This window comes from Petromyzon marinus, unplaced genomic scaffold, assembly GCF_048934315.1.
Source record: "Petromyzon marinus isolate PM22_M1 ecotype Great Lakes invasive population unplaced genomic scaffold, UKy_Petmar_22M1.pri1.0 PM_G_Scaffold_67, whole genome shotgun sequence".
NCBI lineage: Eukaryota > Metazoa > Chordata > Hyperoartia > Petromyzontiformes > Petromyzontidae > Petromyzon > Petromyzon marinus.
In genome coordinates, this window is record NW_027423021.1 from 691,170 (window position 1) to 697,239 (window position 6,070).

Consider the following 6,070-nt stretch of genomic DNA (forward strand, 5'->3'; position numbering starts at 1 on the left):
GGATATTTTAAATCAATGGAGTGCATGTTTTACAATTCACGCAGCTCAATAACGAAATAAATAATATCGCATGGTTTTAATTAAGTAAAATATTTTATATATCAGAATTTATAAATGTGTCATGAATTAGGGTGATGAATTTTGCTTTGACCATCTCTTAAATAACCGCAGTTATAATTAGAGCTGGGATATCATCATATTTCTCAAGTCGTCGATCACTCAACCAAATATATCGGTTTCATTACTCGACAAATTGGATAACAATTAGCTTTTTTTTAAATTTGTCCGCATATGTGCCACTGGATGGGAGGTTATGGGCGCGGCATAATCAGTTGTATCATGCTGGGCGTGGCTTGTAAGGGGTTTCCTACCTTCGGGAAGCATGACGCTGAAACGGTCGCTGTTTTTTAATCCACCCGAGTTACTGACCACACGTTCCTCTGGTTAAGGAACCTTCACGCAAACTGCGGTCACCCTCGCAGTGCCTTTTGGTTCAGCCACCGAACAAAGACGGTCACGGTGTCGCACGCTGTCAGGTGTGTTTCTGCAGCCGCCTGGAATATTTTTTATTACTATATTAGGAAGCCACTGGAGCTATGCACATTCACATCTAGATTTCAAACTCATTTCTTTAGAACTGCTTTTTGTGTTCTTAGCTCTTTCGGTAAAGTCACGTTGAACGGAAACAATAAAATAATAAAATATATAAAACACAATAAAAATTCTCAAGACGTTTCGACCATAACACAAACGGTCATCATGATTTGTATTGTTATATATATTTAATTATTTTATTGCTTCCCTTCAACGTGACTTTACCGAAAGAGCTAAGAATATGAATTACTGCAGTCACGAAAGCTTTAAATCAAAATTTAACTGCTTTGTGTTTAGTCTTTCGTCCTTCCCCCACATCTCTGATTGGCACGGTTAACTACCGTACAGCGTGAAAGAAGTTCAACAACATACATGCACACAAAAGTTATAAGTTTGGTCAATTCACTTAATCGACTAATCATATCAGCTCCTAGCTATATTGCACTCTTTGTAGGTGAGTAGGTCGGTAGCTGCGCTACTGTTGTGACATTGCCTACACGATTAACTCTGCCGTGGCGAATAGCGCGAGTGGTGTGTGTGTGTGTGTGATAATTATACATGACGACAGTGGTGTGGCTTGTACAGAATAAGTTAACACGATTTTTAATTTAGAGAGCATCTACATGCAACCGAATCTCACGACGCTATACCACAACAGACGCGTGCACCTAACCGGTAACAACGAGGCGTGATATTTGTCCGGTATTTTAAGAGAGAGACGGCCATAGGCAGAGAAGAGAAGGAAATGTATTTAGCTTGGACGTGGAGAGATGGTTGAGGGAAGTAAGTTCCAGATCTTGGAGGCAGCAAGAGGAGAAGGCGAGGCAAATGACGAATCGAGGGTTGACCTCTACACAAGGAGAAGGTCAACTCGCCGCTTCGATCAAAAAGCTTTGGCTCCTGCAGTGCAGAGCGCACGGAGGCGGTGCCTGGTGTAAGAGGGGAGATGAGGCTTGCACGTTGGAACCGGCGACAGTTCAATCCATATTCAGAGACGTTCAATTTGTGTAGAGGATACATCACGTGAGAGCCCGGAGTGCAGCGGAGGGGGGCGAGGCTGATTCATTCGGCCTCAGAGGAACGCCGTGACCCTCAACCGGTCCGTCATCAGTCTCAGCCGTGGTCTATCCGCTGCGGGGTGAAGGGCACCCCCCTCGTGAGGCGTTCACGGTACTGCAAGGGCCACGTCACACTTCACTCCTGCGTCACGAAGCGATCCCGTAGCTCCGTCTCTACACGGGTTAGGCCAGACGTGGGCAAAGCACGGCCCGTTGGGCTTTTTAATCCGGCCTGCCGAACTTGTCCAAATATTGTTATTATTGTTGTTAAATTAAATTTCACCTTTCTCCTGTAATGCCCCCGTTTCCCAGATTACACGGCGCACTTTTACCGGGAGTGTGGTAATTGTTTTGGGCGCAGGCCTCAGACGTTTTCGTGATGTTTGATCAGTCACGTTACGACACGTTTTTGAATGGTTCATGTTCGTGCAATTTGTTAAATTGCCTTGCAAATAAATGCTTTGCTACGTTTTAAAGGCCAAATCCTTTAACGTAATGATTTTTGACACCGTCATTTATATTAGTTCACACAAACGCTCCATCCACCACCATCACCACCACCATCACCACCACCAGCATCACCACCACCATCACCACCACCAGCATCACCACCAACATCACCACCACAAACATCACCATCACCAACATCACCACCACCAACAGCACCATCACCACCACCAACATCACCATCACCACCACCAACATCACCACCAACATCACCACCACCACCAACATCACCACCACCAACATCACCACCACCAACATCACCACCACCACCACCACCAACATCACCACCACTAACATCCCCACCACCACCAACATCACCACCAACATCACCACCAACATCACCACCACCATCACCACCACCATCACCACCACCAACATCACCACCAACATCCCCACCACCACCATCACCACCAACATCACCACCATCACCACCACCACCAACATCACCACCACCACCAACACCACCACCACCAACATCACCACCAACATCCCCACCACCACCAACACCACCACCAACATCACCACCACCACCAACATCACCACCAACATCACCACCACTAACATTCCCACCACCACCAACATCACCACCACCACCAACATCACCACCAACATCACCACCACCATCACCACCACCATCACCAACATCCCCACCACCACCAACATCACCACCAACATCACCACCACCAACATCACCACCACCACCAACACCACCAACATCACCACCAACATCCCCACCACCACCAACACCACCACCAACATCACCACCACCATCACCACCACCAACATCACCACCAACATCCCCACCATCACCACCACCAACATCACCACCACCAACATCACCACCACCAACATCACCACCACCATCACCACCAACACCACCACCAACATCACCACCACCAACATCACCACCACCAACATCACCACCATCACCACCACCAACATCACCACCAACATCACCATCACCACCATCACCACCACCATCATCACCACCACCATCATCACCACCACCATCACCACCACCACCATCAACATCACCACCATCACCACCACCATCACCACCACCATCACCACCACCAACATCACCACCACCACCAACATCACCACCACCACCAACATCACCACCACCACCATCACCACCACCATCACCACCACCAACATCACCACCACCACCATCAAAGACAAACTATAGAGATGCCCCCCCCCCCCCCCACCGTACGAGCCCTGGAACGAGACCCTTGGGGGGCAAGCCGCTGTTCAGTCTCCAGCAGCAGCAGCCGCCGCGTGGCGCACGATGGGGTGACCAAGCGCCTGAGCGCGCGGCCGCCTTTGTCTCCCCAGGGAGCCCCAGGCGGCCAACATCGCCACCCTGGGCCGGGTGAGCAATCTAGCCGAGACCGGCGAGCCTCCCGGGGACCAGGCCTCACTACGGCACTTACCGGCGCAAAGCTCCGTAGGTGTCTGGGGGAGGGGTCTTGATGAGGTTACACACTAAAACTATTTCCTAGTGCGCTGGTGGAAGAGGAGGTCGCTTATGTCCGACGTTCCGTGTCACTACCACGGACGGGTGACCGCGCGCGTGCCTGTGATCACGTCAGAGGCCTTAGCTTGACGCTTTCAGAAAACGTAGCGCGGATAGGCGATCACGTGGGGGAGGGCGAGGCTCAGATTCCGTAGAACTGATAAGCACTGCCCGTAGACCCAGCACTGCCCAGACTCATCACTGCCCATTCGCTAGGAGAAAACCCAATAAGCTGAAATAGAAACCGAATAAACTTAGAAAGAAACCTGCGAAACGTAAAAAGCTATTGAATGCATGGTTGTGTGTGCTGCTTTGCATTGTCGTAGCTACGTATGCAGTCTGCAAGTTTTTTTTATGTGGGCACGTGCAAATATTGTCTGGGTACATGAAAATATTTCTTTGAAAATGTGTCCTAGACAGTATATTTGTAAGTGTGTGAGTTAATAAAAGTAGAATTGAAACATTAGCACCAATATTATTCATAATAAAGGTTCTTGGGCTAGATCGCGTTATTTATAAATGTGTCGTAACCCTCCACCACCCGACACGGCCAATCAGCAAAAAAAGTGTCACGTTGACAAAAGACAATTAGTTCACTACTTTAGCCCACCGGTGTGTTGAAGAGTGAATCCACATTTACAGTTTGAGTACGACGTTTCGCTGCTAATTACATCCAGCATCATCGGGCAATAAGTTACTCTAAAGTGCATGGCCATGGGAACGTTGGTAATGATCAGGAAAATGCCCTAACAAAACAGGAAAGTCTGAAATATGTTGGCGTGTAAATCAGCACATCAAATTAAATCCACAGAGGAGGGAAAGAAGGATCCCAAGCATGCGACACTCAAAACCAGAAGTGGCAGAGACTCGGCCGAGAGAGTGGAGATAGAGAGGAAGAGACTTTTCAGGACTTTATTTCCACTAAAAAAGTAACAAAAAGACATTACAGGAAAAAACACCTAAATTGAAAATCAATAAAACATCAAACTCTTAACAGCGGTATGTGCATGAAATACAAATGGCACTAGGATAGAGGCTGTGGAAACAAGGCGGTGCACGGACATCTCCGTGTGCAGCAAAGTTGTTCAAGGGTTTTTCAATTTTATAAAGAATCAAATGTTTTGACATCAGAATGCGATGTGAACAATATATATTTTTCTCCCGTACAAAAAGAAATGTCAAACACCTGAATTCGTTTTTTTCTTCAAGGATTCTGTTGTCGTAGCTACGTATGCAGTCTGCAAGTTTTTTTATGTGGGCACGTGCAAATATTGTCTGGGTACATGAAAATATTTCTTTGAAAATGTGTCCTAGACACTATATTTGTAAGTTAATAAAAGTAGAATTGAAACATTAGCACAATGTAGATTTGTATATTGTAGGGTAGAAATATATTTATCATAGCGATGATCTAATATTGGTTTAATACAATTTATATTTTTACTTAGAATACTTTAGCCATGCAATAGACTAAATATAATGCTTGTGTTTTTAAAGAAAATAATATATTTACCAGGATTAAAGTTGTGCGAAATATGTTATAAAATCTGAGGCTTGGAGAATTGCATGCTGGGAATTAAATTGAGACAGAAAGGGGTTAATGCATGGCTTGCAGAGCAGTCGCACGTTACAGAGATCATTGACAAAACAGAATGCGATGTGAACAATATATATTTTTCTCCACTACATTTTCAAAACGAAATGGCGTCGACATGTCAAACACCTGAATTCGTTTTTTCTTCAAGGATTCTGTTGTCGGTTTTCATTAAAGTGCAATGACAGGGTGACACCTGCTGACATCACAGGGTGACACCTGCTGACATCACAGGGTAACACCTGCTGACATGACAGGGTGACACCTGCTGACATCACAGGGTGACACCTGCTGACATGACATGGTGACACCTGCTGACATCACAGGGTGACACCTGCTGACATCACAGGGTGACACCTGCTGACATCACAGGGTAACACCTGCTGACATGACAGGGTGACACCTGCTGACATGACAGGGTGACACCTGCTGACATCACAGGGTGACACCTGCTGACTTCACAGGGTGACACCTGCTGACATGACAGGGTGACACCTGCTGACATCACAGGGTGACACCTGCTGACATCACAGGGTGACATGCTGACATGACAGGGTGACACCTGCTGACATCACAGGGTGACACCTGCTGACATCACAGGGTGACACCTGCTGGCATGACAGGGTGACACCCGCTGGCCTGGCAAGGGCTTCACGGTACGGCCACAGAGGTAACAACCAATCAGGGAAGGAGGCGCATCTGGGGCAAAGGCAACAGGTGGGGCTAGCCGAGTTACTCCGGTCACCTGCTCGAAAGGTTCCACGAGAGGGCGTGGCCGGAGGCGGGGCCTAGCCACGC

The 6,070-nt window shown here is 47.3% G+C and overlaps 1 long non-coding RNA gene across 1 annotated transcript; it reads right to left on the reverse strand.

Annotated features, from left to right (window-relative positions):
- Positions 1-126: 126 nt before the first annotated feature.
- LOC142920109 (uncharacterized) lies at positions 127-3,768 on the reverse strand. Its single transcript, XR_012938674.1, has 3 exons — positions 3,596-3,768; positions 1,613-1,725; positions 127-424 (listed from the first exon to the last, which is right to left on the reverse strand). It is a non-coding gene; the product is annotated as an uncharacterized LOC142920109 (long non-coding RNA).
- Between the last annotated feature and the right edge of the window lie 2,302 nt (positions 3,769-6,070).